Consider the following 23,391-nt stretch of genomic DNA (forward strand, 5'->3'; position numbering starts at 1 on the left):
TGAAGGCCTGTGAGAGCGATGGTTACTTTTGCTATCTGAGATTTGGGTAGAGCTGTGTAAAACACGGTTGACTTGGTTCTGGAGAACTCTGAGGGTAGCCCCACCACACCTTCAGAAGCGGAACATGCAGAATTGTCCTGGGAAGCCAGGAGCGTTGAGCACTGTGGACCTCACTCTGTCTTTAGCATGGGTATATCCCCCAGTTTCTGCTCCGTTCTTTGTCTTTTCCATGGTGTGCCTGGTGAGGCTCTTAACATCTGGCTCAATTCTCGTCCCTTTTTCTGCTTTCCACAAGGAGGTGTCGCTTTGCCAAATGTTGGGTCACCAAATGTTGTTCATTCTTTTGTGATAAAGCGGAGTGACAGTGAGGGAGGACTTTGGCTCTTCTGGGGAGTATCACTTTGTTTTTAAGAGAGGCTTGAAGAATGCAGATCACCAATCAGCTTGACATGTGGATGGCTTTACCTTCTCAGCGTCTTTCATGGTGTGTTGAATGGAGGAGTTTTGATTTTTAGTTAATGAATTCACTTTATGGTGCTGGGGATGGAACACATTTTTATACTTTCGGTCCATGTATTGAGCTGTGAAAAGGGTTCTTAACAAAGATGTCAGAGGGACTAGAAAGTTTGAGGTAGCAAACCATCCCCTGCTTGGGCTTAGCAGTTGAGATGCATATTGATGGTTGGTGGCTAAAAATGAAGAGGGGCCCCTCTGCTTGCATCACAAAGCTCTCTCCGAGTGTCCCCGTGGTGCCGTTTGTGAGAAGCCCCAAGCTGTTGGCTAGTGTCTTGGATCTAGTCAGGTATTTGTTGAGTGTACCTGCCAAATGGTTAAAGTCAGGTCTTTGACACCATGCAGGCTGGCGTCGTTTCGTAGTAGGATGTATTTTGTAATAATGCTTATTTAAACTTTAGACCGATGTTTAGCCTAACTAGACTTTCATGGGTGTGGCGTCTATTTATGTCTCTCCTCCCCTGTTCTGTATAAGGGAGCAGTAGATATAGTTGATGATGAAAATGCAATCTCGACACATCTATGAATGAATGCTTCCCTTCCCTTTTGTTGTCTCGGGACGCTGGGGGTGGCAGCCAGGGCCTGGAATATGCTAAGTACCTGCTGTGCCAGGTACTTATTAAAATATTACTTTATTATTTATGTCTGCATGCTTATTGTGCAACACATGGGTCCCTGCTACCTTTGGAGGCCAGAAGAGGGTGTCACGTCCTCTGGGTCAGGACTTAGACGTGGTTGTGAGTCGAGAAATAAGTGTTGGGAACCAAACCCTGGTCCTCCGCAAGAGCAACCAGTGCTCTTAACGGCGGAGACACCTGGTGGTACCAGGGCTCGGGGTTTTGTTGGTTGTAACAGTTTTTATTCTATCCTTGGTTACTGATGATGAAAATCCAGTTACATTTTTGCCATGGTAGTAGAGAAAGCTTTGATAGTGTTACAGATTCTTTAGTCCCCCGAATTGAAGGTGACCACGACAAAACTTTTCCCGGGGAAATAAAACCTACACAGCTACTCACCCCAGATAGGGAACCCATGACAGTCTGGCTTTTAGTGGTACAGACAACACCAAAGTCCAGTTTGGTGACCCAGTGAGCTTTATTGGGGTTACTGAAAGGAATATGGGTGAGGGGTTACTTATAGGAGCAGAAATAACTCCAAGACAACTGCATCACCAAGCCCACCCCAGCTTGGGTGACAGCTCACAGAAGCTGGGACTGCGGGAACACACGGCACAGCCTACAGGCAGCTAGCTCAGCAGGTTGAAGTGTCCTTCTGCAGGTGCCTCAGCTGGTCTAAAGGTCTTCCAGGCAGCAATTGTCTGAGAGATTTCTTTGCCACTGGGCAGGGAGGGGCCTAGTCAGTCTTGTCAGTTTTAGGGAGTTCTTGAAGCTTTTTTGTTGTTGTTTACCTCTCTGCTAAGGAGCTCCCCTGCTAGATGGAATGTTTTCAATCTTTGACAAGATTGGCACAGTACAGGGAGATAATGCTGTCTAGTAGCAATTAGTACTCACAGGGCGTGGACCTTCTAGGGGCTTTGTTCTCTGGAGGAAGGAGAAGGAAATTTGTCAGATTGCCCCAGCTTGCTTTTTGACGTCCAACCGTAGCAATTTGTTCCCAGGAAGTGAGAGCAGTTCCTAGCGAGCCCTAAAGGAACTGGTTCTGTTCAGCTCTCCGTCTGTTTCTTCTCGTTGCCTTACAAGGATAGCAGCAGCACCTGAGAACCTGGCTGGGTGGAGTTTCACCGCCGCGGAGGAGTCATAAATATTTCCCTGAGAAGTCATCTGCCACTCTCAGGTCTTTGGAGGAGCCAGCCGAGCAGAGTGAGGAGATTATTTGAGGGAGTTTCTTAGCAAAACTGAAGGACTTCCCGTTGAGCTCAGTTTCGGGAGTGCGTTTCCTCCTTAGCCCTCTGCAGTCAGCTGCTCCACTGTTTGGGATTGGCTGGTGTGCACCTGTCCCTGTTTTCTCCGGCCCTTATCACCCTCCATGCATACCAACAGTCAGCCGGGAGCCCTGCCGTCCTGTGAGTCACAGTGGGCGGCCCAGGACGTCAGTCATACTCGCTGTGTATTTATCACATTGACTTGATTTGGGGAGGCGTGAGCTAGCTTGACTCAGACTAGTGGAAGAGAACTCAGGAGAGAGAATTCCTTATATTACACCTAGTGAGTGGATGATAGTTTGTGGGCGAAAAAAAGTCTTACCAGAAATTGTGGGCTGGTGCCCAGACTTCTCTTTTTGTTGTTGTTGAGATGGGGCTGTGTGTAGCTCAGGCTGGCCTGAAACTTGTTACTGTGTTGCTTCGGCTTCCTGAGTCCTGGGATGAGAGGCGTGGGATACTGTGGTACCTAGCCTCAGAGCTCTTGGCTTAGCATGGAAGCAGCACCTGCTGCACTGCTAATTAACTGGCCCCTTGATGTAAGTCGCAGGCTTAAGTTCTACCTAGTTTTGATGGCTAACAACTTTCTGTGGTCCTTAACTTTTGAGGGCTCCCAGTGCTTGGGTGTAAAGCCTGGAGGCCATGCGGAGTGACCAGGACTTCCTTGTTTCAGATCACTTGCTCTTTCAACTGTATTTTTTTCTGGTTGAGTTTATTTTCTTTTAAAATGAGATCCGTTGGGTCTTTCCTTCTTTTCTTCCTGAAAGACATTTTAAGGAATACTGTTTCAAGGCAAGCTTCCCAGGGTGCCTGGTAGTTGCTTAGCTCACAGGGCCGTGGAAAGAGCTGTTGTTAAGTTGCAGCTTGAATAATGTACTGGCCCAGAACCTGCAGGTCCCCTTGCCTCTGTAGGCTAGTAGCAGCTGCCCTTTCCTCCTTTTTCCAGATTTTAATTGTTTATTTCTGAAATTAATTTTGTTTCGTATGTATGAGTGTTTGTTTTCTTGTATATCTGTGTACTACTTTTGTGCCTAGTACTTTCAGAGACCAGAAGAGTATGTTACATCCCTTGGAACTGGAGTTAGAGACCTTTTTTTTGTTGTTTTGTTTTTGTTTTTGTTTTTCGAGACAGGGTTTCTCTGTGGCTTTGGAGCCTGTCCTGGAACTAACTCTTGTAGACCAGGCTGGCCTTGAACACACAGAGATCTGCCTGCCTCTGCCTCCTGAGTGCTGGGATTAAAGGCGTGCACCACCACCGCCCGGCGAGACTTTCTTTTTGTCAAGACAGGTTTTCTGTGTTGTGTAGTTATGACTGTCCTGGAGTTTACTCTGTAGACCAGGCTGGCTTTGAACTCGCAGAGATCCTCCTGACTCTCACTCTGGAGTGCTGCGATTAAAGTTTACAAAGACAGTTGTGAGCTGCCTGCCATGGGGGTGCTAAAACAATGAAGCCAGGTTCTCTGTAAGAGCAGCAAGTGCCCTTAACCACTGAGCAGTATTTCCAGCCCTTATTATAGAAAAGAATAAGTTTGACTTATTTTATTTTTAATGTGTATGTGTGTGGGTGCCCCTGGAGGCAGGGAGAGGTACCTGATAGGGGTGTTGGGAACTGAACTTCAGTCCTCTGGGGGGGCTGGAAGCACTTTTAATCACTGAGCCTTCTCTCCAGCTTCCAGATTTTATCTTGATTTTAATTATGTGTGTGTGTCCGTGTGGGAGTGTATGCATGTGAGTTAGGTAACCGTATGGAGGCCAGGGGCATTAGCATTAGATCCTCCTAAAACTGGCAGTTACGAGCTGCTTGCTGTGGGTTCGGGGACCTCAACTTGGGCCCTCTGCAAGAGCAGTATGTGTTCCTCTCCACTACAGCCTTTCTACAGGGCTTCTAGAGAATCTGTCTTCATTCTTCTCTCCATCCTTCCCAGGCTGCCTACACGGAGCTTCCCACATCCTTGTCCTTTGCCATAGACTTTTCCCCAGAGTGAACTTTGGCCGCGATGAGCACAGAAGGGGCTGCAGACTTTTTCTGGTCTGCTTCCAGCCAGACCACAGACCAGACTCCTCTGGGGCTTGAGAAGGGGGACTTCCTCCTGCCCTGACTACTGTGAAAGGCCAGCTCTCTGTAGCTTTAGCCTCGAGTCAAGCACACCAGAGTGTGTGAGCGGGGCTTCAGGGGAAGCGCTTTGCACCCTCAGGCTGCTCTGGTTAGTGTCTGGGTGAGTTTTAAGAGGGGAGAGAGATTTGTGGCCTCTTCGACACTCTCTGAAACTTCCCAGGTATGGAACTGAAAACTGTTGCTGTCCTCATGTTACTGTTACCAGGGCAAAACAGCCAGCGGGAGGCTTGGAGAGTAAGAGGCCCTCAGAGCTGCGCACAGCCTCTGTGGGGAGAAGTTTTCTTTCCTTTCTGGGTGGCTGGAAAAGAACCCAGGGCTCTGCTCCTGTAAGGCAAGTGCGCTCCATCAGAGCTACTCCCGTAGCCCTAAATTAAGATTTTAATCTGAGGTCTGGGAGAAATACTAGTTAGATACACTGCTCAAATGACTCTGGGAGGAAAGGGTTGGGAAGGGGGAAGACAAGATACTCTCAGCCCCCACCCTTACCTCCCCACCCCTGAGGCAGAGTTTCTCTGTAGCACTGACTGTCCTGGAACTCCCTCTGTAGACCAGGCTGGCCAAACTCACAGAGATCCACCTGCCTTTGCCTCTCGATGCTGGGGTTGAAGGCCTGTGCCACCACCGCCCAGCCAACTCTCAGCTTCCTTGAGAACTGGAGTGTTTAAAGATTTGTTTTGTGGACTATTTCCATACAGAAAGACTTCTGAAAGAGGGACAGTAGAACCCAGGAAAGGCCTGCCCTCTACCGTGGGCATCGTCATTATCGAACATGTTCTGTGTGGTCATGTTTATGGTGTTTTGTTGAAGTGTAATTCATAGACAGATTTATGTTTAAATTTCAAATGAAGTGTTTAATTTTGTTTTGTTGTTCTTATTTGTTTTTGGTGCTAAGATTGAAGTTTTTTAAATTGAGGTAAAATATAATATTAAATCATCCATTTAAGCTGTTTTTAATCATAGTCGCTGCATAACTTCTGTGTTGTGCCATCTAATCACAAGATCCCATGAAGTCACTGGTGTGGTTGCCATTTGGATAGAAAGATGGATACTTTGTATCACCATAGAATTGGCCCCACCAAGGGACTCTTCTTTGAGTCCCTCTCCATGCACTTGCTTTCCTTGACCTGAAGGTTTTTATAAATGAAGTCAACATTTATGTCTTACTTCTTTCCGGGGAATCTCTGTGGCATCCATCTGTGTTTCTGTGTTATTGTATGAAACTTACCAGTCCTTTTGTTGCTTAGTAGCATTCCGTGTGTACAGTCAACATCATTCCATGTGTATGCACGTCCTGTGTTTTATTCTTTTGATGGATTTTTTTCTTTAATTTTGCTCTTATGAATAAAGATGTTTTAAAAATTCCACACACATTGTTCCGGGCACATAAACATACTTGCGTGAATTCCAAGTAGTAGAAGTTTTGTGTTGCGAACTGTCAGTCTGTAACTCTGATGTCACCAGACCTGACTCTGGATTATTTTATCTTGCTACTTCCTTGCTTTATCTCTTATCGTGTGCTGTCTTTGCATCTGTGAACCGGGCATTGAGTGCTCACCCTGTGAGTCGGGGTATATATAGTCAGGCAGGTATATATATAGACAGGTTCTTCCAGTGATTTCTAGGAGTGAGAGAGAGACAATGTAGAATATTGGATGCCTGCCCCTCCCCCAACAATGGGAGGCTCTTGGAGTAACAACCAAAATCCCATCACTGGGATTTTGTTTTACCCCACAGACCCCACGAAAGTGCTGTTGTCACTAAACCAAAGGTTCTGGAGAACCTGTCACCTCCTCGGTTTTGGCTGCTCTGAGGCTGGTGGGAGACGGGGAGCTGGCTGAGGACTTGCTGGTGGTGGTGCGGGAAGGGGAACACTGGCGACTTCTGCTATCCTTCATTCTTTCAGATCGTCCACACGTGCTCCTCATGCCTGTGGCTCCTCAGCAAGAGATTTGGAGGTGTCTGGCCTCTGGTAGAACAGGTCCGTGCCAGAAGGGCCTGGGTACCCTCTGGGATTGCCATGAGGCACTCAGGCAGTGGAAGTGGCTGGTGGCTGTCATTTCTTATTTCCATCATCATTTTGGAGGACCACTGTTTCTGTAATGCATGCTTCCAGGTCTCTCCTTTGACTTTATAGTCAGTCACCTGATACAGTCTGGGTGACCTGTAACAGCTGCCGCCCTCGTAAGGTGCCCTACCTTTGGGGGAGGCTGCCTTCTGTGGCTCTGGCGCTTGCCAAGGCTGGTCTCAAATTCTGTATTGGGGCTACAGACATCCCCTTCTGGCTCTGGGTACTCTTTGTAGGAGTAAGCTTGAGAAGTTATAACATTGAGGTCTGAGGGTATAGCTCAGTGGTGGAGCACTTGTTCGGCATGGACTAGGCCCTAGTTTCATCCCCAGAACTAGAAAAGAAAAGAAAACTGGATGATTGTGGTATCAAGCCTACACTCTCAGCACCTGAGGCGCTAAGGCAGGAGGAGAATTGGGAGTCTGAGGTTGGCCTGGGCTGTCTGCAGTTTCAAGCTATCAAGCAAGACCAAAGAAATAATGGTTTGCAAGTTTGCAAGTTAAAGACGAAGTAGGTGATGGCTTAATTCTGCTAACTTACTTAAGAATGCCAGTGAGTACATTGTCTTTGAAGTCCTTCTAATTTGAAAGTATAAAGGACAAGGTAGTATATAAATCTGATTTAGTATAATGGACTCCACCTGTCCTTAACGCCTTTAGGATTTTGTCAGATGAAGTGGAAAGAGACTGCATATTCATCCCAGTTAGTGCTTCAAATCTCTTGCTGATAGAATAGTCTATGAAAAATGCGGGCAGTAATAACCCCAGTCATCAGAGCTTGTTTATACGATGTAAGTGTGCTGGATTGCTCGAAATACCCTTAGTCCCTTTAGCCATGTCCTCTTTCACTGCTGGAGAAGACTTGACTCATTTTTTCTTCTCTGCCACTCTTGCCTCCTTTACCCTTATTGTTCATTACTCATTTAAGGTTGGTGGGAAACAGGGTCACGTGACTCACCAAATACCATCTGAGGCTTCTGTCCACAGTACTGCTTCTTCAGAGAAACTGGAAGATGTCCACGGAGATCGGACATCTAAGTTCGGCCATAAGCTAGGGCCCCTAACTTTGCTCCAGCCCTGGGCTGAGCAGAGCGAGCTGGCTATTTGCAGAGCTAGTGTGGATCTGAAAGTGCCAGCACTATATTGACAGAATCCCATTTTATCTCTCTCTCTCTCTTTTTCTCTCTCCAGACTTTGAGTCAGCCAGAGCTCACAATGGATGTCCAAACAGTTTACAGTGCCCGGAACAATGAACAAAGGGGCTCAGTGTGTGGAGAGTGGAGGGAAACTTCTGGGCAGTGACCTAATTCCCTCCCCTCTGCTCCCCCCCTCCCTATGCTGGAGCTTAAATGCATATTGGCATTTTATTTCTATATTTGCTGGGCATGAGACTCAAGGCCTCATCCATGCTAGGGAAGTGTTCTAGTACTGTGCGGTGTCTCTAGCTTGCTTGTGTTATCTCTGTGTGTTGACCTAGATATCTATAAATATTTAGGCTTAGTGTTATAACTTGAAGAGGGACTTGTCCTGTTGCTTTGTATATTTTTGTATGGCACAGTATTTATTTATTTATAATAAATAAATTGCCTGGTTGACTGGTACTCACTGTTCAAAAGTCAGGAACTTAAGAAAGGCAGCTGAGACTCTGCCCTCCTTAGGTCCTACAACTTGCTCTCTGTTGGGAACTATGCATCTGCTGTTCAAAGATAAGTTTCTCGCTGGGCTTTTCTGCTGAAAAATGTGAGCAAACAGAACTGGGTTAAAAATAAATTTGGCTTGGGCAGTGCCAAATTTCTATGTGTCATGTTTATGCTCACTTGTCCAGAAAACATACGTAGGCCATGCTTGTGTGCCACCTGTAACATAGAGGACACTGTCATCTGCGTAGTGCTCAGAAGACTCTCAGGTGTCTGAATAGGAAGGAGCTAAAGAACACCCATTTATTGTGGGTTCATCCCCTCACTAAAAACACTCGGCTCTGGGTCTGGAACACCGGGCTGGAGAGATGGCATTTTAGTTAAGAGGATTGGCTGTGTGGGGAACTCTGCCAGCTCCAAGTCACCGCTCACAGCCACCTGCATCATCTGGAGTGTGATTTGAAGGATAAATGTCAGGGCTGGTCCAGTTGGATCATGTCCCAGCCGTGAACTATCCTAAGAAAACAGCGTAACACATCCTTCCCGACAACTCTGAGGCTTATGCTTTTGGCTTTGTACTTCGGGTAGTGATTTATGGGTTGACATGTTACAGAGTGGGAAGCTGTCACCCCTGTCTGCCTCTTGGTCTCAACTGTTCCCACCTGGCTGTCGCATTCACAATGTAAGCAACAGAAGCCCTTTGGATTGGGGGAGAGGTTGACTATAGCCAGCTCTTCGAAATGGTAGATTGCAAAAATGTCCTCAAAGCATAAACGCTAAGTGTCCTTTGAATGTGTGCGTATGGCAGGAGATCAGAGAGGTTTCTTAAAAATATATTTGAGGTGTATGCCTGTGTGCTTGAGTGTTATGTGTGTGTGTGTGTCACACGTGTCTGTGGAATTCAGAAGAGGGTGCTGGGTCCCCTGGCACTGAAGGTACAGGGGGTTGTAAGCTGCCACATGGGTGTCAGGAACCCACAACAGCAGGTTCTTCTCTGTCAGAGCCGTCTCTCCAGCTCTCTTTTCCATTCCAGATTTAAGGGAGGATCTGAATCCCCAGTGGATCCACTTAATATCAGAGGTTTGCTTTTGCATTAGAAGGGATTATGTGAGTGTGTGTGTGTGTGTGTGTGTGTGTGTGTGTGTGTGTGTGTGTGTGTGTAAGGGTAGATGTAGCATAGCTACTGCCCAGGAAACGAAGGAAGAGAAAGGAGAACCCAGATGCTAAGGACTGGAGCCTCTCCCCCTCCTCCACTGCTCTCCTCCCCCAACTTCCCTTCTCTCTTTTAAAAAAATGACCAATAAGAATGCATCTTTCTGGCCTATTACGTGGTGGTGCTTGGATCTAGGTCAACCCCCACTCCCACCCCACAAGCCTGCTCTCCCCAGTTCCTAAGAAGCACCTTGCAGGAGGCTCAGGGATTGTTTGTCCTGGCATCTCGGGGTGTCAGATCTAAAATGCACAAGAGTGAAGCTCGCGGACAGGTCCGAGTTCCTGTCCTGGTTTTCACAGATGCTGCAGTGTTCATTGGAGACAGGTTCATTTCAGCTCAGTGACCAAGCCTTGGACAGAACTCCGCATAAGATGTCTCCTCAGATACCTGCAGGACAGGGTGAGGTGCTCGCTGTTCGTGCTTGGTGCCGGCACACTGCATTTGGTTGCGCATTTCTGCTGGTGAAGCTGGGGCAGGAGATCTTGGGGCTTAGTTCTTGGTTCAGACTTCACTGAATTCTCCCAGATGATTGGGAAGGAGGGGTTAAGTGTGTTTTATAGGCTAGGAAGCCGAGACTCAGGATCAGCAAACACTTGGTTGACGTGTGTTACTGGAAGGAATATGAGCCGGGGTCCATTTGAAACCTGCAGGTCCACTCAATTCCACCAGCTTCTTCTGCTTTTCACTCTCAGGCTGGAAGGAGGTGGGGGGAGGGGTAGGGGAGAAGCTCTGCTTGACACATTCAGCCTTCATACCTGTGAACGCAACCCCTCATAAATTGTAGACATATTTAATACATTATAAGATATCCTCCCCATATCTCTGTCTCAGGAGGGCTTCTAACTTTGTAGCTGAGAATAACCCAGAACTTCCTGTGTGCTGGGATGACAGGCCCCGGCCACACATTAGGTTTAATTGATACTGGAAGTGGAACCTGGCGCTCTGTGCATGCCCAGCGACTAACCTTCCAAGATCTGTTTTTACTTACTGTTACTATTTTTGCTAATACAGTTGTATAGTATTCAGGTAGGCATTTTATAAATAAGAGTTCTGTGTGTCAATGTCAAAAGGACGCATATTCTCTGTTGATTTCTAGGAGTGTGGGTATTACGCCTGAATGCATATAGGAGTGATTTGTTTGTTTGTTTTGTTTTGTTTTGTTTTTCGAGACAGGGTTTCTCTGTAGCTTTGGAGCCTGTCCTGGAACTAGCTCTTGTAGACCAGGCTGGCCTCGAACTCACAAAGATCCCCCTGCCTCTGCCTCTTGAGCACTGGATTAAAGGCGTGCATCACCACCATCAGGCTAAAAAAATTTTTAGGACAATTTTTTTTTTAAATTTTTTCACAGCTCAGTGTGTCTTGCCCAACCCCTGTGTAGTTACTGCTCCTGACCATAGTTAATGATCTACTTGGAGGATTGTCTAAAGGAAGATTTTGATCCCAGCCAGCCTTCCCTTGCTGTATGTGTTTAGAAGCTGTAAATAGTTTAGATTTTAGTTTATGGGCAAAATAACCCAAAACTTGCATTGTTACCCAAAGTGACACCTAATTTCAGTGGATTACCCACCCACCAAGACTTTATCTCCTGATAATTAAACAGGTACATAAACAAATAAAACCTTTGAGGATAGGATTATCACTTAGGCTGCACCCTGCAGACAGATGCTTATTGAGGGTGGAAGTGAGAAGAAGGCAGAGGCAGGGAGAGGGCCCGTGCCATCCTCTTGAAGGTGAGCCGTGCCCTCTTACTGAGTCATGCGTAGATGTCTGCCAGCAACTCCAAACCGTAGCCTGCCACTTGTCTTTCTTCTGTTTTCTTTTTCCTTCTTCTTCTTTTATTTTTAACCCCCGAGACAGAGACAGGGTTTCTCTGTGTAACACCTCTGACTATCCTGGAACTCGTTTTGTAGACCAGGCTGGCCTCCATGTCAGAGATCCAAGGTGTACAACAGCTACTGCCTGGCTAAATTAATCAAATCCAACGATATTTATTTATTTATTTATTTATCTATTTATTTATTTGAGACAGAGTTTCTCTGTGTAGCCCTGGCTTAAGAATGGATTTGGTTTTGTTTGTTTTTCAAGACAGGGTTTCTCTGTGTAGACCCAGCTGTCCTAGAACTCACTGTGTAGGCCAAGCTGGCCTCAGACTCAGAGATTCACCTGCCTCTGCCTCTGCCTCCTGAGTGCTGGGATCAAAGGCGTGCACCATGTTGGGCTCATCTGTTTTCTTTTCCTGTCCACTGAGTAAGAAACATTCCCCTGTTTGTTTGTTTTTTTATATTTATTTATTATGTATACAATATTCTGTCTGCGTGTATGCCCACAGGCCAGAAGAGGGCACCAGACCTCATTACAGATGGTTGTAAGCCACCATGTGGTTGCTGGGAATTGAACTCAGGACCTTTGGAAGAGCAGGCAATGCTCTTAGCCACTGAGCCATCTCTCCAGCCCACATTCCCCTGTTTTTGAATGGTTAAATTCTATTTTATTTTAATTAAAAAAAATGTGTATGCTTGTATGTGTGTGCTGGTGTACATGCCACAGTGTGTTCCTGGAGATCAGGGCTGGCGTGGACACGTGTGTGCTCGTGTGCATGCACAGGGTGTTCCCAGAGATTAGAGGGCAGCCGTGGGCGTCAACTTCACCTTCTACCTGCTTTTGAGGGAGGGTCTCTCTTGCTCGATGCTGTACATGCCAGGTTATTGCACACACCAGGAGAAGACTCACGGGCTTCTGGGAGTTCTCACACCTCTGCCTCCCACCTTGGAGCTCTGGGGTGGTAAATACATGCTCCCAATCTGGCTTTGTGTGGCTTCTGGGGATCCAGACGTAGGTCCGAATTACTGCCCCAAGTGCTTTACCCATTGAACCACTTCTCTTTCCCTAAATGGTTAAATTTGAAACGGTCATGTTTGAAATGCTTATCTGTTCCTTGGAGTAGCTTCCACTCTGTGTGTCTGGCTTTCTCTGGTTTCAGCTACCTGAAGTCTGGTATCTGAAAGTATGTAATGGAAAATTCAGGAAAGAAATAAGTCTTGAATCAAATCTTCATTGCAGTGTACTATTATTATTATTATTATTATATTTTAAATAATTCCATTTGATTATTAGAAGTTGTAATTTCTTGCTGTTCCTTAATTTGGAAGTTATATTTTATCATGAATGTTTACTGTGGATGGAGAGGAAGAAACATTATTTTTAGGTTTTGTACTGTCTGGAGTTACAGCATCCACCTGGAGTCTTGAAACACGTCCCCTAAGGATGAGGAAGGTCAGCTGCTCCAAGGCCTTTTCTGCCAGAACGGATGTGTCTCAATCTCAATTACAAGCCATAGCGTAAGGGTTGAAGGGAGAGTTCAGGGCTCGGCTGCTGGAGTGCTGGGTTTTGCTACCACTTCCTGATAGCCAGTTACACGCTCTTGTATCTCCTCCACACTGTGTCTGAATATCATGACAAGCCCCGGTTCCTGCACCCCAAATTCTCACAGGCCGTCAGTGCAATAGTATGCTGGCCGGGGATGTTCTTGCTCACATTGTTCTTGCAGTAGCCGTGGTTCATTGTCTTATCTCTAGTGCGGCCAGACCCTGGGGACCAGCTGTGTTTGTGGGCATTTCCAACCATAGCGTGGACAGTAGAGGCCAGGCAGCCACTCTCCACCAGGGAGTGCTTGCTTACAGCCCGCAGCACAACATCAAGTCTGATCACCCCAGTGGGTCATCCAAGGATCTTGTATTCACGTTTCCTCCAGACTTGGAAGGTTGCACATCTGTACTTCTTCAGCAGCTGGATGTCTTGCTTCTGCTCTGCCAGCCGGCGCTTGTGTTCTGCTGATGCCCCCTTCAGCCCTGCAACACATGTCTGTTGCTGTTGTACCAGGGACTGCAGGTACTTAATGCAACTGTGGTTTGGTAGCTCGTCCAGGCTTTCCTGGCTCCTCTAAGACTCCATGGCAAGTGGGGTAGATGAGGTTTTCATCAACATACCCCGTACCGCTGGAAACGGGTTACATCATACCTCATCTCTGAGACCCAGGTCCTTCTAAGTGATGGGGGTAGGTTCCCTTTTACAAGGTTCCAACCCCCTGACACCTCCACTCAGTGCCACTCAGAGATGCTCCAAGTATCCCACCTTGTTGGTTATTCCCCGACTGAGTCATTCTTAGGGATGAATTTCTCGACAAGGGATGGGTATGATGTCCTAATCAGAAGCACTCGCCTAGTATGAAGTCTGGGTTCTCCTGGTCGAGCGTCCTGACTGGAGCTGAGATCAGGCGGCCACAGAGTAGGGTGGGTGCTGGGTCTCAGTCTTGCTCTGTAGAGGAAGAGAAGGATGGGGTTGAAGAGTGACCACTCCTGATTGTCTTGGAGGAACCCTTGTAATAACTCTTATTCTATTGGTATACTTTTTGCGTGGATGTGCATAGACAACAGTCAAGTGTAATGTCGTTCTCATTTTCCCCTTATTATTTGGGAATCTGACCTTGGATCTTGTGAGATCTTTTTGTGTACTCATTTCTCAGAAATGATTTCTAATTTCTAAATTAATTTTGAACTTTGTGTTTGGTATTGCATTACTGCGCCCCCTAGTGGATTTTACAGCAGTTACCAGGCAGTGGCGAATTCCCCAAAAGGAGAGGTCTTAGGCTCTAAGGTCATGTGCTCTTTCTATCTGATTTTTGTTGCCAGCCCTGAAGGGTCTTGATAATAAAATGTAACTCAGAATTGAAAAAAAATGTTGACACCTGTCTGTAAAATTTCTCAGGCAAAGACTCCATCCAGCACGACAAGATGCTGGACTTATTTTATTCTACGTGTATGATTGTTTTGCCTGCATTATATGTGTGTACCACATGTGTGGGGTATGGTGAGAAGCCGTTCACTCTAGGATGTGTTACATTTTCGCACAGGTTGGCTTTCTGTGTATGTGTATTTGACTGCATGTATGTGTGTGTACTTTGTGTCTGCCTGGTGCTTCTGGAGGCCCAAAGAGGGTATCGGATGCCCTGGAACTGGAGTTATAGATAGTTGTGAGCTGCTGGCAACTGAAACTGAGCCTTCTGGAGCAGCAGAAGACTGCTCCTTCTGTATCTGAGTGCTTCTAAGTGCTGAGCCTTCTTTCCAGCAACCGTAGTATATGTTTTAATAGTAAAGCCTGAGAAACCACTTAAACCACTATTAGGGGCATGATTACCACTTTGCAATAAGCATAGCTTTCTAAAGTTTTTAACTAATTAAAATGAAATTAAATTAGACTTTCAGTTTCCTGGTCATAGTGGTCCCATGAGGTCAGTGGTCTCCCTGGTGACAGTACAACTCTGGAATGTTGACAAGGCAGAGAATTATTGGGTGCAAAGACTGTTAAGCACTGAGTTCCCCAGTGTTAGCATGCTGCGCAGGGGCACTGGTGGACCTCCATCAGCCCAGGGCAGATTGGGGATTCTACATGCCTGGCAGCTTCCAGCTGTTGGTGCTGCAGCCTCAGGGTGGGCACTCAAAGTTCCTGGCTCTCTTCTCTAGGAGGGAAGGTATGTCTGTTGCGGCCCCAGCCTTGCAGCCTTAGCCAGGCTCACTGATAAAGGGCAGAAGCCCACGGTGTCTCTTTTCTGTGTGAGCCATCTTCTGATGGTGCCGCAGATCTGGGAAGATCAGTTTACCTTGTGTGTGTCATACCAGGCCAGTCCTGCAAAGCAGTTCCCATGGGTAGTGTTTGAACCTGCCTTTTGACAAAGCAGTTTATAATTTTCTTTATCTTCGTATCTATTATGGGGTGGCGGTTTGTATGTGTGTTTGCTGTTTTTAAAGTGAAGCTGTGTTTTCATGATAAATGGCCTGAGTCAGACTGAAAATCACAGGTTAGACAGGGCTGTGTCTTTGTTGCCAAATTAGCACCTTCCTTTGGGGCTCATTAATGGCTTCTTTGTAATTACAAATAAAGGTGGTCTGTTTAAATTATGCCTGGCAGCTTAGTGTAGGAGAGCTGTGAACATAGAGGTCTTAAATGTAATTACCTGCTGGTGTGTGTGTGTGTGTGTGTGTGTGTGTGTTATTAAAATGGAATATTTGCTGATTTGGATCCAGACTGTCACCAGTCTCCTATTTGGGGCTTCACCCTAAATAATCATAGAACTCTTGGGTCTAAAGGCCAGGAACCTGGTCACCAGTAGAATTTTTAGGCCATGGTGGGCATTTGGAAAAGAGACAGGCTGTGTGGCCCCATTGACCTGGGTTCAGTCCCTTCCATCTTTTATTTACACAACTGCCACCAAGTCCATTTACTTTTTTGCGTGTGTGTGGATGCTTGTGTGTGTGTGTATTTGGGGAGGAGTGTGTATGTGCATATTGCCAGAAGACAACTCTGACTGAGTATGGTTCCTGAGGAGCTTACTACCTTGTTTCTTGAGCCCGGCTGGGACTCACCTGGAGCTTGTTGAGTAGGCTAGATTGACTGGTCTCCACTTTTCCTGGTCCTGGTGTTACAGACCATGCCACCACACCAGACTTTTTTATAGGGATTCTGAGGATGGCACGTGGGTCTCGTCGCTTACAGGGCAAGCGTTTTACTGACTGAGCACAGGCTGCTGGAGGCTGCTGGATTCAGTCTCCTTTCTGTACAACCCATTGGATACCCTGAATCCAGTCCATGCCCTGTCTAATGAGTGTCTCGCAACAACCCTAGAGAGGGGGTTGGATGATGCCAAAACAGGCAAAGGAATGGTGAGAGCCTGGCTCAGGGCACATCAGGGCCTGGGTTGAGATCCTGCTTTCCAATTGTGCAGTCTAGGAGACACAGTTGTTTTGCTTCGGGACAGAGTCTCATGTAGTTAAGACTGGCCTCAAATTTGCTGTGTAGCTGAGGCTGGCCTTGAACTCCTGATCTCTTGTCTCTAGTTCCCAAGCGCTAGAATTACAGGTGTGTACAACCATACCTTGTGACTTCTTGTTGAATAAAAGCCATTTTTTTGTGATATAGTTAATTCATCTGATAATCCAAATTACACAGTCAACAGCTTCAATTACATTCACAGTTGTATAGCTCTCTCTCTCTCTCTCACACTCACACACACACACACACACACACACACACACACACGGCCCATTAATAGTCACTCTTTAAGCAGCAGCTGTTCTTGACTTCTTATGCAAATGGAATCATATGGCTCATCCTTTTGCATGCTCTACTTATTATTGAAAGGTTCCTTGCCTGGCAGTGGTGGCACATACCTTTAATTCCAGCACTCGGGAGGCAGAGGCAGGCAGATCTCTGTGAGTTCGAGGCCAGCCTGGTCTACAAGAGCTAGTTCCAGGACAGGCTCCAAAGCTACAAAGAAACCCTGTCTCGAAAAAAACAAACAAACAAAAAAAAAAAAACAGGAAAGAAAAAGAAAAAAAGAAAAGTTTCTCTGCGTTGTAGCATGTAGTCATGTCCTTCCTTCCTATGCCCAGGGAGCAGTATGTGATAAGAGTATATATAATACTTGTGTGTCTGGCCATCAGTTGTGCACATTTGGGTAGTGTCCACTAGTTTGTTTCTAGATATAATACTTTTAGGAACATCATTTCTATATGCGTGCGTGCGTGCGTGCGTGTATGCGTGCATGTGCTTATTTCAGTTCTTTTGTGTTCCTGGTTAATCACAGTACTCTTACTATGGCAGTACTCAGGCAGACCATCCTAGCCTGGTTGTAGCTGCCACACACAGCTGTGCAGTGCTGTGGGCGATGGGGTTCTTATGGAGGTCACTTCATTTGCAGTGGGCATCGAGTGCATTTTGCCCAAGCATCATCTCATCCAGTCTCAGCTGTGCAAGGGTCAGGATCTGGAGCTTCACCTGAAAGTGGAGCACCCGTGTCACTGTGTGTGGGCTCTGGGTTGGTCCCAGCCTAAAGACAGAGCAGCCAGGTGTGTGTGATGCCTGCAGAGCGCACAGCACTGTCGTGTGCGGGCACTCAGTCTACAGGTGTCTGAAGGAGAAGTCTTTGCTGGAAGTCTGGGGGTGGTTTGCTTGCTTTTGATGTTGTTTTACTGTTGGGGGACAGAGTCTCATGTGACCCAGCTGACCTCAAGCTTAACACATATCCCAGCCATGTGTTGGACTTCTGATCCTCTTGTCTTAGCTGCCCAGGTATTGGGAGTATAAGCCTGAACCATCATGGATGGCTTTAGAAGTCTGTTTTGGAGTCTAAGTTACTAGCTCTCCCTTCATGTATCTAATTTTATTTATTTATGTGTATGCGTCTGTGCATGTGCACCCAGTGATCAGAAGAGGGATTGGGTCCCCTGTAGCTGAAGTTGTCAGAGGTTGTGAACCCTCTGGGAGGATTCTGGGAACTGAACTTGGCTCCTTTGAAGAAACAGATGCACTCTTAACTGCCAAGCCCCTAGCCTTTTAAAAAAGTGTGCTTATGTTATAAAACTTAGTAATTGGGCCCCCATGTGTCCTCAAAACTTCTGTCATCTTGTCCTAATTCTTTATTACTTAAATGTACCCCAAAATGTTTACCTGAGGTAAATATATGTTTGGGTTAAAAACAAAAAGTTCAGCTGGGAGGTGGTGGTGCATGCTTTTAATCCCAGCTTTTGGAAGGAAGAGGCAGGCAGATCTCTGGGCCAACCTGGTCTCCACAGTAAGTTTCAGGACAGCTAGGGCTACACAGAGAAACCCTGTCTCAAAACAAACAAAAACCAAAAATACAAAAACCAAAAACTTTATAACTGGTATGTCTTAGCAGTTGGTTAGAAATGCCTATTCATGCAAGGAACTCATAAGAAACCCTTTTCTAATGTTATTATTAGGAATAGCACTTGCTGTCTTCTTCAGACTGGCTTTGAAGACTTAGCCCCGCTTGGCCAGCTGCCCTCTTCCGTGTGTCCCTTTGTATACTCTCTGCTCCTCCAGGAAAACATGGAGCCGGTCCTTTGGCCACACATGCAGTTCTCCAAGGCAGTTCCTATGGACGTGGAGGGAGTGGGCATTGTTCAGAGAGTGACACCCTACAGAAGTCACCGTGGCAAAATTGGAAGAGTCTACGGTGTCACCCACTCCACTCTTGACGTTGTAAACAAACCAAGTTAAGGGCAAGATTCTGGCCAAGGAAATGATGCAGATTGAGCATAGGAAGCACTCAGAGTTGCAATAGCTTCTAGAAATGGGTGAAGGAAAATGACAAGACGAAGAAGGAAGGAGCGAGAAGGTACCTGCAGCAGCAGGTGCATCACCCCAAACCCAGAGAAGCTCGTCCTGAGATCCAGTGGGAAGGCGCTTGAGGGGGGAAGCCATGTTCCCTGTGAACTACTGACTAAGAAACTCAGAAGAAAAGAGTTATATACTGTGCCTGTGTTTTCCTTAATAAACAGAACTGGTTTCTCCTTCCCCTTCAGCCCCCCAAAAAACCCTCATGGTAGGATGAAAAGCAGTTGAAGTTTTTTATCGTGTGTGTGTGTGTGTGTGTGTGTGTGTGTGTGTGTATTTATTAGACAAGTGTTTTGAAATTGTATCTTGCCAGCAGAGGTTTTGTTTTCAAGACAGTCTCACTTTATAGGCCAGAGCCCTCAGAGGTCTTGCTGCCCCAACCTCCTGAGCCCTGGGATGACGGTCTGTGAGGTGCCATGCCCCACGTGTGAGCAGAACCTTAGCAGTACTTGTCACTGAGACTGGTGTCCTTGGGTCATAGGAAACTGCAGTGTCCCCGTTAGAGGACGGCAGACTGTGTGTTGTGGCAGCAGGCAGCTGACAAGCTCCCCTCCTGGGATCGCAGTTGGCTTCCTGATGATCCAGCATGGAAATGCCATAGGATGCTTCATGCACAAAGCTATGGCCACCGCCACTTAATGGATGCTTCAGACTGACTGCCCTGAGCTCCTGGTTCCTCCCACCTTATATTCCTCTCTCTACCCAGCCATATCACACCTGTCTCCACCTCCCTAGTGCTGGGATTAAAGGCGTGTGATCCCAAGTGATGGGATCTACCATCTTTGTGTGAGCTCTGTTTCTCTTTTAGACGCATTCAATCTTAATGTAGCCCAGGGTGGCCTTGAACTCACAGATCCACCTGCCTCTGCCTCCTTAGTGCTGGCATTAAGGTGTGTGCCACCACTGCCTGGCCTCTGTGGCTAGCTAGCTGGCTAGTTCTATGCTCTGATCCTCAGATTTAAACAAAATGTCTGAGACATTCATTTCATTTAAGCCCCGACAATGCTTAAGCACGCATGGGCAGCCTGCTTATGGCGGTTCTCAGTTGTTCCTAATCTGGGCAGTCCTAGATGCTTGTGTTATTGTCATACCCAAGGTTCCACAGTCTTCCTCTATGCTGTCTATCCTGCGTTTTTGGGACCTTCCTCTTTGCCTTCTCCCATGCACTCCTCCAAGCAGTGCTATCTTTGGGCACCTGCCATTGCTCATTCTCATAACAAGGTCCGAAGTATCTCAAGCGCCATTGTCGTATCCTGTAGTTTACTTCCTTCTGTAGATGGAGATGCTGTTTCTTAATGTCCTCATTGCACATCCTGTCTCTTCTGTGACGCCTAGAATCCTCCTGAGACATGCCATCTCAAACACATTCAGCTCCTGTCTGAGGAGCGTTTCATTGTCCAGGTTTTGGAGTTACAAAGAAGGCAGCTCAAGACAGGTGTCTCACATACTTGTAATTTTGTTGCCGTTATATCTCTTGCTGACCAAACCTTTCCTGGTGCCTGGAACGCAGTCCTCGCTGTTCTATCCACTTCTTGACGTCAGAAACAGATCCCCCCTTCGAACTGAGGCTTCCTCCCAGGTAGACAAAGTTGACTGTTTGTTTGAGATTCTGATTCTTGACACTTCCTGCAAAGAAAAGGTGTACCATGAAAAGCCTTCGGCCCCAGCTTACCTGACCATGGAAGGGGTACAGGTGCAGCTAACCCACGGGGCATGCTATTTGTTGAGAGTCTGTGTAAAAGCCCTCAGGTGTGGTGTTTTGCTCAATGCTGGTGCCCGCCTTCCCTTCCAGCCTTTTAGCCACCTCCTGGCCTGTTCCCATGGGTAGATACATATTCTCGAGGTTCCCAAGCAGTAGATTAACTTCAACATGCTCATGTAGAGAACATGTTATTAAACAGTGTGCTCCCCAGCATCTTGAACACACCCTTACAGGTTCATGCTCTTGGACCAGAACGTGCTGTTCCCTCCACATAGAATGCTTTTCTGCTAGACTGGTTTGTCCTCCTTCAGCCAGGAGCTCCTGTAAACGTGGGGGAGAGGGTGCCTCCTGTGCTTGGTACATGCCTCCCTCCACTCCAGCTCCCTCCCATAACACGCAGCCTGCTCCTTGTCAGAGGTTTTTGTCCCGCCTGGTCCCTCAGCCGTTCAGTCCCAAAGAAACATACAGAGGCCTGCATTAATTATAAACGGGTTGGCCTATTAGCTCAGGATTCTTATTAATCAACTCTTACATCTTACATTAACCCACTCTCAAAGGCCATCAGCTGAAGGAGGTTCCCCATCACCTGCTCTCCTGGTTCATTTTATGTACCCACTTTTACGGCGGTCTACTTCCCACAGCCAATCACGGAGCTGATTCTCTACCTCAGAGTCCTTGTACCTACCTGCTGTTCTTTCTATGGACAGCTATTCAGACTTCCTTATGATTAATTCCTTCCACTTTCATATTCGTAGCATTCATGGTACTTGGTGGCCATGCGTATGATCCCAGCTTGTGGGAAAGAAGCAGATGCAGGAACATAGTTCAAAACCAGCCTGGGGTACATATTCAAATCCTGTCTCAAAATAAAATACAGATGCCAGGAGAGAGCAAGAGAGAGTTGCATTGCTTCCTCTGCTAAGGCCTTCCTCCCCTCTGAGGGAAGAACATTTAGTGCATATCCCTCAGTGTTCTGGCAGGCTCTGCCATCTGGCTGGTACTGGGAGAGTATATGCTGAATGAATGAGCTTTGTGTTTTCCTCGGTTTTTGCACTTACACTGGGTTAGAATAATTTGCTCTCACTTCCCACTGTGCCCCACCAACTGGGACTGCCTTAGGGGAATGACTCGGGAGTTGTTTATCTTACAGTATAAGGCTGCTGTGTAGTAAGTGTTAATCTATGGAAGGTGCTTCTGAGACTCAGGATCTTTGCCTGGAGGTGGGCTTCCTGCCAGTGTCCTTCTGATGTCACCAGTGGAAGTGTCAGTGGGAGCAGGCTGTGACTGTTCTGATGTTTCCAAAGCTGGTCTCTGCAGTTCTCCCCGGTTGCGGGGGATTTGTTTCATTTGTGACTGCTGCTAGCCCTCGGGAGTATAGGTGGGAAAGGGCACACAGCACATCCAATGCTTAAGAATTGTACTTGGGTTTATGACTTTGGAGCCTACCTCTTGGAGCCCGGAGAGATAATGACTCAGCTAATAAGACCACTGACTGCTCTTCCATAGGACCTGACTTCAGTTCCCAGCACCCACACGGTAGCTGACAAAGGTCCTGTAGCTCTGGTTCCTATGCCCCTTTCTAGCCTTCATGGGCATGCCCAGGCATATATTTGGTCACAGATACGGATGTAGATGAAACATTCTACTACACATCAAAAATAGTATAAATAAATCTTTAAAAAGATTTTAAAAAAAAAGACAAAACTAAACCCTTAAACTAACTTTTTGGCATTCATACCGTCTCCTGTATTGTAACCATGATGTGGTCCAAATTTAGATTTGTCCCAGTGTCAAACAACCCATGTGGCACATTCTTCTCTTGCAAACAGCTCAGCCTGTTGACAAGACCCTCGGCGGTGACAGCACACTTCTGAAAATCTGCCTGGGGTTGCAAGCCCGGGCATCCTTATGTTCAGAATCCAGAACTACACAAAGAAGCGAGGACAGGGAGCTCTTTGTCATCTCTTTATCTAAGTTGATGGTAAGTTTGGAGAGGAGAGGAAAGAAAGAACTTGGCTGAGCATGGTCTCTGTCCCTGAGGCAGTGCCGACCTGTACCAGCTGCCCTTGTATACAAGGATGTACGCCATTTCTCTGGGTGCCTCTCTGTCAGTTAACGCAGCAGGCCAGTTTAGTCGTTCATTTCCTGCTGGCTGACGTGCCCTGGATGGAGAATGTCTGTGAACAAGTTCTTTCTCTCTTCCTTTCCGTAGCCCTGCTCTTCTGTACAGCCGTTCCTGGGCCCCCTGACTCCAGGAGACCCTTCCACACTGAGACACGGAGACTCTCAAGTCCCTTTATATGAAGCGGGACAGTGCTCATGGGACTTGGGGTAGAACTTCATGCATCCCCAGCCATCTCTAGGTTCCTCGTGACACCTAATGTGACAGAAATGCTACTTAAATAGTTAGATTATTTAGGGAATAATTGCCTCCCCCCAAAAAGGCTGTATATGTTTAGCACAGGCAAATTTGTCTTGCTTTTTCTTTCTTTTTTTTTTTTTGTGCTGAGACAGTATCTCACCAGAGAGTACAAACTAGCCTTGAACTGTTGATGTACCCGTTTCCCACTGTCCCAGCCTCCCCAGAGCCAGGAGGCAGGTTGTTTTTGTTTGTGTCTTAAAATTTTAAAGATTTCTATTTTTTTATTCATGTGCATGTCTGTCTGTGAGTGTATACACGTATACCGTATGTGTGCAGGAGCTCACGGAGGCCCTGGGTTCCCTGGACTTAGAGTTTATAGGCAGTCGTGATCCACTTTGTATGAGTTGCTAGAAATCAAACTCAGGTCTCTTAACCACTGAGCCATCTTTCTAGCTCCTAAAACTATTTTTGGCTCACCCTCCTAGGATCCGTGGGTATGAAAGGCTAGCACTACTTAGCAAGATACAAGTAACCCCCAATGATTTTCCGTGGCCGGAAGAAGTACGTACCCTGTGCCGTCCTCCTTGTGTGGGAGAGAGGCAGGAAAAGAGAGCGGCTGAAGTGGTCTGAGTCCAGACTGCTTTCTTTGTGCCCCACGAGTCGTGCTTTCCAAAGCGCTTGGCGTCCCTGCTGTATGGATGTGTCATTGTGAG

General features: G+C 46.8%; 1 protein-coding gene and 1 long non-coding RNA gene across 5 annotated transcripts in view; one reads left to right on the top strand and one right to left on the bottom strand.

Annotated features, from left to right (window-relative positions):
* Tjp2 (tight junction protein 2) overlaps positions 1-23,391 on the top strand; it is a 113,910-nt gene that overhangs the window by 47,036 nt on the left and 43,483 nt on the right. The gene's annotated exons all lie outside the window — the stretch shown is intronic.
* On the bottom strand, positions 17,974-23,382 carry LOC125403415 (uncharacterized). The gene is made up of 3 exons (XR_015003250.2): positions 23,248-23,382; positions 21,002-21,172; positions 17,974-20,240 (listed from the first exon to the last, which is right to left on the bottom strand). It is a non-coding gene; the product is annotated as an uncharacterized LOC125403415 (long non-coding RNA).

The sequence above is a fragment of the Myodes glareolus genome, chromosome 7 (assembly GCF_982192425.1).
Source record: "Myodes glareolus chromosome 7, mMyoGla1.1, whole genome shotgun sequence".
Taxonomy (NCBI): Eukaryota; Metazoa; Chordata; class Mammalia; order Rodentia; family Cricetidae; genus Myodes; species Myodes glareolus.